A 13,159-nucleotide genomic window follows, 5' to 3' on the forward strand; every position below is an offset into this window, starting at 1 on the left:
CTCACCAAAATGACTAAGATCTACTGAGGGGCAGGTGGAATGGAACCTGGAATGACTCCTGTATCTGAAAAATATGAGAATATAATAGGGTGAGTTTTGCAACTCAGTGAGCAACATTACATCTATAACCCACACGAGACAATACAGAGTTTACCTTGAAAATTATATTTCTTTTCAGAGATGAGAAATTCATATTAATTAATTATACAAACATTAGATAAATAGTTAAGCGGATGAACTGAAATGGGAGTTCTCATTCCAGAAGTCAAATCAAATCAAATATTACACACCTAGGGCGGCTCCACCTCTAAGGGTAGCCCTTTCCTCTAGTGTGTCCGTACGGTATAACAGATCCAACGTGTGGCCTACACGTTAGGCTAGCAACGCCCCTGCTAGCTGAGGTCTGAGCCAGATGCATCTAGGTTAACGTCATAACCGCCGTTAACTATGGTTTTCTAGTCAGAGTCTCCCAAACCAATCCAAACCAAATCACTTATAAAAATCTCTAGTGCTTATAACATGCTACTAAATTCCATAGCAAATCAATATATATAGGATTGCATACTAAAATTTAGTTAAAATTTACATAAGGTCAAATAAGAAAACATTTATACTTTGCAAAATATATAAATATCGTCTCGTGTGTATTTTTATAAAATTGTAAGTTTCACAGATCGATATTTATTTTCAAAAATTCAGAAATCACAATAATAAAATATTTTCAAACTCCAAAATTAATGATTCAACATAGATATTGATAATAATATATTTAAAACAATTATAGATATAATATCCACTCACAACTTGATTCAAAAGAACCGGAAGCAACTCTGAGCGCGTCAACGAGCTACCAAATGATGTCCAATAATTCTACAACTCTAGAAATATGACAATAATGACATTTGTGAGCTACTAATATTGTCAATTAACATAATCTTACTCACCTTGACAAAAGCCCCAAATTTTCTAACCCTAATAACCCTAATTCGGATTTATACATATCCATAAATATATAGATGACAAAAATTGGGAATATGGCTAATTATTGAGTCAAAGAGTTACCTTGAAGCCTCAATAATAATTGGAACTCAAAGTTGAATGCTTCCTTCACTCATTAGTATGAGCTTCTTGATTTGGGGTTGTGAAAAATAAAAATTTACTTTGGATATAGATGATATATTAAAATAGAGATAAAATAAAAGGGTAAAATTAAATCTGGTGTGTTGTGGTTAGATGAAGATTTTGAAATGAAGAAGATGGAATGGAAGAGGAGATGAAGGAAAAGAGAGGGTTTGGTTTTGATTTGTATGAAGGAAATGAAAATAAAAGAGAGAGGGAGGGATCAGGGAAGGCTCGAGAGAATAAGGAAGGGGAAGGGGTTTAAGTGGGGGCATGTGCCACCTACGTGACTATGCACTTCTGTTTCCTTTTTTTTTTTTTTTCGTGGGTATAACATTCTCTCCCCCTTAATAAATTCGGTCCCCGAATTTTGAACTTATATACTACCCTTCAGACTCAAATAAATATGGATATTTGTCGCGCATGGTATCCTCCACTTCCCAAGTTGCTTCTTCTACCGAATGATTCTTCCAAACAACTTTCACAGATGCTATCTCTTTAGAACGTAGTTTCTTTACTTGGCGATCAACTATAGCCACTGGTTCCTCTTCAAATGATAAGTCCTCCTGTAGCTCTATGGCTTGTGGTGCAAGCACATGAGATGGGTCGGGAAGGTATTTGCGCAACATTGATACATGAAAGACTGGATGAATCATAGACAACTCAGGCGGCAATGCCAAGCGGTAAGCAACTGCACCTATTCTGTCCAGTATCTCAAATGGACCAATGTATCGAGGACTAAGCTTGCCTCTTTTCCCAAACCTCATCACTCCCTTCATAGGCGACACTTTCAGAAATACCTGATCACCCACTGAAAACTCTAAGTTACGCCTTCTGTTATCAACATAAGCCTTCTGCCTACTCTGAGCTGCTAATAAACGTTCTCTTATTATGCGGACCTTCTCAACCGCATCTTGTACCAAATTTGGCCCCAAAAGCTTAACCTCACCAACCTCAAACCACCCAATAGGTGACCTGCATCTTCTCCCATAAAGAGCCTCAAATGGTGCCATTTGAATGCTGGCTTGATAACTATTATTATAAGAGAACTCGATCAAAGGTAGATAACTGTCCCAATTCCCACCAAAATCTAGAACACAACACCTTAACATGTCTTCCAATATCTGGATCGTCCTCTCTGATTGCCCATCGGTTTGAGGGTGAAAAGCTGTGCTAAGATCTAGACGAGTTCCTAACGCTTTTTGAAAAGATTTCCAAAAATGAGAGGTGAACTGGGGCCCGCGATCTGAAATAATGGACACTGGAATTCCATGTAGCTTAACTATCTCATCAACATAAAGTTGAGCATACCGAGCTGCACTGAAAGTTGTTTTCACCGGAAGAAAGTGAGCTGACTTCGTCATTCTATCCACAATTACCCAAATTGAATCAAAACCTTTAAAACTACGAGGTAAACCTGTTACAAAATCCATTGTAATCCTTTCCCACTTCCATTCAGGTATCTCAATCTGTTGTAATAACCCAGCAGGTCTTTGATGTTCAGCTTTAACTTGTTGGCAAGTTAAGCAATGAGAAACAAAAACTCCTATGTCTTTCTTCATGCCTTCCCACCAAAACAATTGTTTCAAATCTTGATACATCTTATTGGAGCCTGGATGAACGGTATACTTAGAATTGTGAGCCTCCTCCAAAATAGCTTTCTTCAAGTCGGGGTTATCTGGCACACATAAGCGTTGACCACAACGCACAACATCTTGATCAAGAGAAAAGTCTGAGTTTCTCCCATTGCGAACATCTTCCATAAGCTTTCTTAGTTTCGGATCATCACTTTGTGCAACCTTGATCTGTTCTATCAGGGAAGATTGGGTTCGAACATGTGCTAAGAAAACTCCTGATTCTCCAAGATCAAATTGAATTCCACTGGCCTCCAATTGATGGACTTCTTCAACAATTGGTCTCCTTCCAAGAGTGATATGGGCCAAGCTACCCATAGATTTCCTACTGAGAGCATCTGCTACAACATTTGCCTTTCCAGGATGATACAAAATGGTACAATCATAATCTTTCAGCAACTCCATCCATCTCCGTTGCCTTAAATTTAAATCCTTTTGTTGGAATATATACTTCAAACTCTTGTGATCCGTATAGATCTCACAGGTCTCACCATAAAGGTAGTGCCTCCAAATCTTTAAAGCAAAGACGACCGCTGCCGTCTCCAGGTCATGAGTTGGATAATTCTGCTCATGCTTCTTGAGTTGTCGCGAGGCATAGGCAATAACGCGGCCATGCTGCATTAATACACAACCAAGTCCTATCCGAGATGCATCGCAAAAGACTGAGAATCCCCCAGACCCAGAAGGTAAAACAAGAAATGGTGCTGAGGTTAGACAAGCCTTAAGTGTCTGGAAACTTTCCTCACAAGCTTTTGACCATTGAAACTTTACATTTTTCTGAGTTAACTTGGTTAATGGTGCCGAAATTCTCGAGAAGTCCTTGATGAATCGCCGATAGTAGCCGGCCAACCCTAGAAAGCTACGAATTTCTGTCACTGTAGTAGGCCTTGGCCACTTTTGAACGGCTTCAACCTTCTTTGGATCCACCATGATTCCATCTTTTGATACCACATGCCCCAAGAATGTCACTTGATCAAGCCAAAACTCACATTTAGAAAACTTAGCATAGAGCTTGTGATCCCTTAAGGTTTGTAACACAATCCTCAAATGATACTCATGCTCCGTAACACTTTTCGAATACACCAAGATATCATCGATGAAGACGATAACAAAGCGATCTAAGAAAGGTTTGAAGACTCGATTCATTAAGTCCATGAAAGCTGCAGGCGCATTCGTCAGACCAAAGGACATTACTAAGAACTCATAGTGCCCATAGCGAGTACGAAAAGCAGTTTTTGGAATGTCTTCCTCTTTTATCTTCAATTGATGGTACCCTGAACGCAGGTCAATTTTTTGAGAAACAGGTAGCTCCTTGAAGTTGATCAAACAAATCGTCAATCCTTGGCAATGGATACTTGTTGCGAATAGTTATCTTATTGAGCTGACGATAATCTACACATAGTCGCATCGTTCCATCCTTCTTCTTTACGAATAGAACAGGAGCTCCCCACGGAGAAGTGCTAGGACGAATGAATCCTTTCTCTAGCATATCTTCCAATTGAACTTTTAATTCTCGTAACTCAGTTGGAGCCATACGATAGGGAGGAATGGACACAGGTTGGACTCCCGGAGCCAATTCTATAGAAAACTCAACTTCACGGTCAGGCGGCATCCCCGGTAGCTCATCAGGGAACACGTCAGGGAATTCTCTAACAATAGGAACCTGATCAAGACTAGGCACTTCGACATCAACATCTCTAACAACTGCCAGAAATCCTTGGTTTCCCTTATCCATCAATTGCATAGCACTCATAGATGAGATGATGCTAGCTAAAGAGGGACAGTTATCACCCTTAAAAACAAAAGGTGAGATACCCGGTATGTCAAACTTCACAGTTTTGGAGTAACAGCCCACATCAGCATGACAAGCTGCTAACCAATCCATGCCTAAGATGACATCAATATCTTCCATTGGTTCTAAAAGGATCAAATCAGCTAAGGTTTCAACGGTATTAATTCTAACAACACAAGACCGAAATACGACTCGAACCATCGTGGAGACTCCAAGCGGAGTGCCAACATGAAATGGGTGGGATAACAGTTCAGGTTGTTTATCGAAACGAGATGCAAGATGTGGAGATACATATGAATAATGAGAACCCGTATCAAATAACACTCGAGCATCTAAAGAACAAACTTGTAAAGTACCTGCCACCACAGCATGAGAAGCTTGAGCATCTTGACGTGTTAAGGCATACACACGTGCCTGACCTCTTCCTCTTTGGCTCCCTCCTCTGTTATAAGTCTGACCCCTGCCACCTGCTCCTCTGCCACTAGGACCAGAAGAATTTCCAATAGACATAGCTGAAGATGATGGCATTGGTGTTGTAGGACGTGCAATACCTGAAGCAAAGCCTCCTCTAGGATTTGGACAATCCCTCCTAAGATGACCAGATTGACCACAACCAAAACATGCACCAGTAGCCTTGAAACATATACCGGAATGGTAACTCCCACACTGAAGGCAATAGGGCTGAGCTGGCCTTGTCTGATTTGAACCCTGTGCACTAGATTGAGAGGTGCTCTTAACAAAAGGTCTGGGATTCGAAACACTCATGGGAGCAGATCCAGAAGAAGCAACCCCACCAAAAGATGCTTGAGGACGAGCTCGATACCCCGAATAACCTTGCTGATTAGTTTGACCATGATGAGACTGAAATCCTCCTAAACTAGATCCACCAGAAAATTGTCCCTTCATCTTGGGCTTCTTACCAACATCCCTAAAAGCATTTCTCTCCGCTATCCCAGCTTCAATTCCATAGGCAGAGTTTAGGACATCCTTAAAAGGCATGCGTCCGACTTCAGGCATAAGAGTAGTGAACATAGGTTCTGCCAATCCACGAACGAAACGACGAACTTTCATCTCTTCTGAATTCACCAAGTACGGAGCACTCTTAGAAAGTCTAGTAAACTCCTTAGCATACTCAGTCACTGTCATATTCTCTTGCCTTAATCTTTCAAAGGCAATTGCATCTTCTGCTTGTTTGTTAGCTGGATAGAATCGAGCAAGAAACTCTTCAGTAAACTCTTCCCAAGAAGGAGGAGGAAGTCCAGCTGCTTCTTTGCTCTCAAGAAGAGACTCATACCAATATCTTGCTGAACCACGCAAGTTGTAGGATACTAACTCAACAGCCCATTCTTTGGTGCACTTGAGAGCTCGAATAGCTTTCTTTGAATCCTCCAGATATTGTTGTGGATCTTCATCCAATGAATCTCCATTGAAAGTGGACGAATTCAACTTCAAATACTTTTCAATTGGCGGCTCTTGATCCCCAAACAATTGATGAACCCTATGAGGCTGAGGATTTGACGCATTAGGAAGTCTTGCTTCACCCCTATTTTGATTTGTTAGAACCTGTAACACCGCATTAAGAGTTTGATTCATTCCCCTCAATTCAGCTGCTAAGTCCGGTTGAGCCTCTCTTACTGCGGGATTCTCTTGAACTCTCTCGCGGGGTATCTCTCCTTCGCGCCTATCAGCTATCCTTTGGCTCCTTGGCCTTTGTCGAAGTGCTCCAAGTGGCGGAGAAACTGCCCTATTGGATTTAGCAGTATCAGGAGCACCCACAGTTCCACCACGTCTTTTCTTAGGTGGCATCTTCCACCTATCGAGTAAGTAGAGCGATTGAATCACCAACGACATATGTATATAGAGTTCGAAGACAGTAGGACAGACAGAAAGAATTATGAGACCAAAAGATTGAGGACAACTTCCTATAGGCCTCTAGTAACATCACACTTTGTGAAAATGGGCCGGCTTCCATTTGCACAATTGTGATCTTACTAAAGGACACTTGCTCCATATTACACAGAAAAACCTAAAGCTCTGATACCACTTTGTCATGACCCGAACCAAGCCATGACTGGCGCTCAAGGGACAAGTCCCTCAGCAAGCCAAACGACCAAATTTTCAGAAAAACGGACAGAATCTCCTCTGTTTCTAGGACCTTACCAACATAAATATTAACTCCCTGTATTAATAATAAACCTCCATTTCCAAGACAACAACAATAATATACTCCAAATTATATCCACAACCAAATATATCCAAAATACGCATCATATATATATTGAGTTGATAACTAGAGTATATAGTTAAAACCATAAGTCTTACGTAACCAAATCATAATCACTACCTAAACAGTTCAAGGTTCAAAATAACATAACCCACACGAGGATCCTGCCTGTGACATATGGAGCATTGACATAATCTAGATTTTGAGCAAAGGTTCCATTACATAATTATTTAGCCCTTGGAAAGAAGAAGGGCTCACCAAAATGACTAAGATCTACTGAGGGGCAGGTGGAATGGAACCTGGAATGACTCCTGTATCTGAAAAATATGAGAATATAATAGGGTGAGTTTTGCAACTCAGTGAGCAACATTACATCTATAACCCACACGAGACAATACAGAGTTTACCTTGAAAATTATATTTCTTTTCAGAGATGAGAAATTCATATTAATTAATTATACAAACATTAGATAAATAGTTAAGCGGATGAACTGAAATGGGAGTTCTCATTCCAGAAGTCAAATCAAATCAAATATTACACACCTAGGGCGGCTCCACCTCTAAGGGTAGCCCTTTCCTCTAGTGTGTCCGTACGGTATAACAGATCCAACGTGTGGCCTACACGTTAGGCTAGCAACGCCCCTGCTAGCTGAGGTCTGAGCCAGATGCATCTAGGTTAACGTCATAACCGCCGTTAACTATGGTTTTCTAGTCAGAGTCTCCCAAACCAATCCAAACCAAATCACTTATAAAAATCTCTAGTGCTTATAACATGCTACTAAATTCCATAGCAAATCAATATATATAGGATTGCATACTAAAATTTAGTTAAAATTTACATAAGGTCAAATAAGAAAACATTTATACTTTGCAAAATATATAAATATCGTCTCGTGTGTATTTTTATAAAATTGTAAGTTTCACAGATCGATATTTATTTTCAAAAATTCAGAAATCACAATAATAAAATATTTTCAAACTCCAAAATTAATGATTCAACATAGATATTGATAATAATATATTTAAAACAATTATAGATATAATATCCACTCACAACTTGATTCAAAAGAACCGGAAGCAACTCTGAGCGCGTCAACGAGCTACCAAATGATGTCCAATAATTCTACAACTCTAGAAATATGACAATAATGACATTTGTGAGCTACTAATATTGTCAATTAACATAATCTTACTCACCTTGACAAAAGCCCCAAATTTTCTAACCCTAATAACCCTAATTCGGATTTATACATATCCATAAATATATAGATGACAAAAATTGGGAATATGGCTAATTATTGAGTCAAAGAGTTACCTTGAAGCCTCAATAATAATTGGAACTCAAAGTTGAATGCTTCCTTCACTCATTAGTATGAGCTTCTTGATTTGGGGTTGTGAAAAATAAAAATTTACTTTGGATATAGATGATATATTAAAATAGAGATAAAATAAAAGGGTAAAATTAAATCTGGTGTGTTGTGGTTAGATGAAGATTTTGAAATGAAGAAGATGGAATGGAAGAGGAGATGAAGGAAAAGAGAGGGTTTGGTTTTGATTTGTATGAAGGAAATGAAAATAAAAGAGAGAGGGAGGGATCAGGGAAGGCTCGAGAGAATAAGGAAGGGGAAGGGGTTTAAGTGGGGGCATGTGCCACCCACGTGACTATGCACTTCTGTTTCCTTTTTTTTTTTTTTTCGTGGGTATAACAAAAAAAATCCAAAGTGAGAACCTAAACAGACACCTTCACCTAGCCAGCTATATAAATTTTAAAAGTTAAAACTAAACCCCAACACCAAATGAATTGAATTTGTATCCTCTAAATTTTAAATTTTTATTTTAGAGAGTAAAGTGTGATCTCTCACCCTTGAATGGTTTCTTTCTCATATTTTTTCTTGGTCCCACCTATGAAATAAATGGTGAGAGATCACACTTTACCTTCTAAAATAAAATTCCAAATTTAGAAGATCCAAATCTAAATGAATTAGGTTAGGGCTTAACTTGTCAAACATCCTGATATCCTGTAAGTATGAATACAAATATTTATTTGTTAATTAAACGAAGAATGATATATACACTACGTTAAATTAAAACTTTGGGTTCTGGAGAAATAGAAACTTTTAGTTGATGAAAAATGGCAAAAGATTAAATGGTCCAATAACGTTTGGATCATTAAATAATTCTAATAATAAAATATGTTTTTTAAAATATTTAATAATTATAAATTTTATTTATTAATGAGTTTTTTTATATATTATTTAATTTTAAAATTTATTCTTTATTTTATAAATTATCATTTTTGTTTTCATATGTGTATCATTACCAATTAGAAACAACAACATAATAGATTTTTTATTAATAGTAAGTTCCATAAATAATTTTTTGACAATATGAATCAACGAGGTCTTATGTGATTTGTTGTTTTGATCCGTTAGATGCGATAGAAAAATCGTGTTTGCTGTTAATTCAATCAATTTATTTTGATACCAATCGATTATTAGGTAACAATTGATATCAAATAACTCAATTGTAAACTTATATTAATTGATTTAATAGATAAATAAATCCATTTTTTATGAATACCAATCGATTGTCTAACACTCTACCACGTAGAGTCTTATGCTATAGTCATAAAACTGAGGTGACGAGGTATTACGACCTCTAAAAATAAAATCATATATATAATATAGGTTAACTAAATATATATTCAAGGAGTCTTGAAAGAAAGCTTAAACAATAAGTCGCAAAAATAAAGGCGCATCGCTCGCGTGAACGTAAACTGAGAAAACATAAAAGGATAATACATAAGTATAAAGAGTAGAATGTCAAGAGTTACAAAATACTGAACTTCCGACTCAACCTGCGCAGCTAAGGCTGGCCAGAGTATAAATACATAGATATACATAACCCAAAATATCCCAAAACGGATAAAACAACAACCTGTTTCTCCACATCGACCTCTAAGAGGAACAAAATAAAGTTATACATACAGAGGAGAATCTAACTACAGAATATAAAGTATAAGCTCAAAATACAGAGTCCCAAATATAACACTTCGCTTGCAGAATGAACTCCAGACGCTTACCGAGGTGCCTCTCGACTTGCATATGTAAACAACAACATATATATGGTATGAGAACCAGAGGTTCTCAACATGGTAATGGTGCCCACATAAATAAGATATAAGGTCCCGTGAAAGCCAGAGGCAATCCAAGAACTCTGACACTCAGATTATAAAACTTAAAGATTTAGAACGGAAACCATAAACAGGGGTGGTTCTCTAAGTCTCCTAAACTTAACCAAACTCTAACCAAAACCCTTAATCCTTCACCTTCCTCTAGTCCTCCAAACTCCGGTGGAACCACACAGACAAACAAACAAACAAAGGTAAACACAATTAGAGTACAAGTAATGCAGTAGGAGATATCACCATTAACAATGTTGCCTTGCTATTAAAATGGTGGTGGAGATACTCAACAGAGGATAAATCAATGTGGAAGAAAATTATATCTTTGTGCGGTCCCATTAGATGAACCAGTTAATGAGCATAATGCACCTAAGTCTAGTAGATCATGGAAGGATATCATAAATGGAGTTAGAAGTAACCAACTGTGTAAAGAATTAAGCTTAACGAGGCTTAGAATATGTGTTGAAAATGGTGAAAATCAAAATTATGGACAGATAAGTGACTGGGTGAGTAAAGCCTCAGAGAAAAATTCCCAAGGCTTTATTTGATTTCCGCTCAACAAGCAAAAACTATTGCTAAATGTGGTTTTTGGGATAGCTTTAGGTGGGTGTGGAACCTAAGATGGAGGAGACGCTTTTTGGAATGGGAATGTAAACACTGAGGAATTACTATTATAATTACAAAAATTATGTTTAAAATGAAGGTACAAAAGATAAGCTTATTTGGAGTTGCTTAGAGGACAGAAGTTTCTCAATAAAGACATTCATCACCTCAGTGGCGTCAAAGGCGTTGGGCTTTGCTAAAACACGTCATAGTTTTGATAATATATGGTGAGGAGCAGTACCTCCGAGGGTGGGGATGATGAGCTGGTTTCTGATCTTAGGCAAGCTCAACATGATGAAAAGACTTGCCTTGATTAATGTGGTGGGTGCGAATGAGATAACCTGTGTTTGATGTGGTTTAGAGAATGAAGATATAGATCACCTCTTCATCCATTGTAACTATGTTTCTCATTTGTGGAATAAAGTCTTGGTTGTGGGGGGTATTACATGGGTTAAGCGAAAGGAGGTGAGAAGTTTATTTGAATCTTGGTGTGAGCAAGAAGGGGTGAGAGAGGAGAGAAAAAATGGATAAATTGTTGGTTTACAATAGTATGGGTGATATGGAGGATCGGAAACTAATTTACTATTGAAAGAAAAGATACATCGTGGGAGGATGCATGGGAGTTTACTGTGTATTAGCTAAAAGAATAGGAAATGCTTAACTAAAAAATGAAACAAGGACAATCAACTACTGTTCAAGGGGCTACCAGTAGTCTAGGACCCATTATGAACATTGAATTTGAATGTTCTTGGTGGATTCATGCAGAATATGTTGCTTCAAAACAATGTATAGCAGTGGGTGGCTATCTTGTGAATGTTGAAAATAATATTGTTGTGCTTTTATGTGAGTTTCTAAATGCAGATTCTCGAGTTAATGCTTTGGTAGACTGCATTGAAACATCCGTCGATTTCTTGCTGGAGGAGTATAATGTGGCTCTAAAGTGGGTGGTTTTCAAAACCAATGATGCAGTCTTGGTGAGATGGGCCAAAGGACAAGGTGACAACTATTGGAGGCTAAATTTTGAAAGAAATAAATTGAAAAATTTTCTACAAAGTTTCAATAATATCAAGGTTCAATATGCTTCACACAAGGAGTTCAAATTCATCAACAATTGGAGAAAATGGTTAATAAATAGAATGAGAGTAGTAGAGTCTTGTGGTGCTAATCTATGTTTTTCTAATATGCAGTAAACATTATGTTTGATTGTCTAGAAGTGGTCTTCTTGGTTACGGGACTTCACCTATACTGTTGGTATTTGCTACTAGAAGATTTTTTTCATGAATTATGCGGAGTCATTGAGTAGAGTAATGCTATGGTAGTATTGATTAGATCCATATATGTCATGATGGAAATCTTAGAATTGTGTATATTACATGTGATTTTTTACAGGACTCTAAAAAAAGTATTGATTTTTCAAAGATGTGCTATAAGTGGATGCTCCATAAGAAGCCATATGATCATCAAAATAATATAGGTGTGCAAGCGTGGCAATGATTTATAGAGATGTGGTCTTATATACTCTACTGGTGATGGAATAATGCAATAAAAGATATAGGTATCTTAGCAAAAGCTAGTGTAGTCCTAATATTTAGTAGAAGAACTTTTCTTATTGATTTTGGTGTTAGACTTTGTAGTAGGTATGGTTTTTTTATTCTTGACATTTTCTAGATTAGTAATGATGTACTATTCTTGATCATTATCCTTGATGGCAATGTCAAAGGGGATATGACTAAGATTTCGGCTTTGTTTGTGTCTTTTCTCCCTGCTTTGGGTCGAGTTTTTAACCTATCAATCGAAAAAAAAAATGCAGCACAACATAACTCATTAGATTGAGTAATCTTATTATTCTTCAATAAATACCCTTGTGAATTTTTAATGATCCTTCGCATTATTGTTACTCCAAGGTGACCTAATTGGTGATGTCAAATGATGAATTCATTTGGACTAGTAAATTTTGGTTTACTATTACATGTGATTCAATTGTACTAATATGAGTATAATATATACCAGAAGAAAGTATATGCAATTTTTCCAATATGACTTTCTTATTTGAATCACGACTTATAGTACAGAGGAATTTATTCATTCATTGTCTCAATATGATATCCATTCTTACGGATATCTTTAAAACTCAATAAGTTTCTTTGAGATTTTGTTTAGCATTATTTATAATTACTTTTGTTCCTCTAGGAAACAAAATAACAGCTTTTCCAAAGCCATCAATTATCTTACTTGTACCAATAAATCGCAATAATACTATCAACATTTGCCTTTTCATATATAAGATTCGGAAAATAAATTTTGCTTTTGAGAATAGTGTGTATACTTACACTATCCGCAAGACAAATATCATCTTCTTTTACCTTCATTATTATTTTCTTCACAAGAAAGAACAAACAAAATGTGAAAATGCAATTTAATGTATGATATATTTTTGAGTTAATTTTTTTATGAATTTCATAAGTAGTTAATCATTTTATTAATGTGTTCTTTATATGTATGATTTAAATCATATTCTTACTTGCATTTATATGATAACTATTTTATTTATTGTACACATGTTATAATGGCACAAATTTATTTAATGATACTTTGAATATGAA

At 36.8% G+C, this 13,159-nt stretch overlaps 1 pseudogene; it reads right to left on the reverse strand.

Annotated features, from left to right (window-relative positions):
• Positions 1-1,502: 1,502 nt before the first annotated feature.
• On the reverse strand, positions 1,503-6,351 carry LOC148570507 (uncharacterized; annotated as a pseudogene).
• Positions 6,352-13,159: the final 6,808 nt, after the last annotated feature.

The sequence above is a fragment of the Arachis ipaensis genome, chromosome B3 (genome assembly GCF_059453495.1).
Source record: "Arachis ipaensis isolate K30076 ecotype BB chromosome B3, ASM5945349v1, whole genome shotgun sequence".
NCBI lineage: Eukaryota > Viridiplantae > Streptophyta > Magnoliopsida > Fabales > Fabaceae > Arachis > Arachis ipaensis.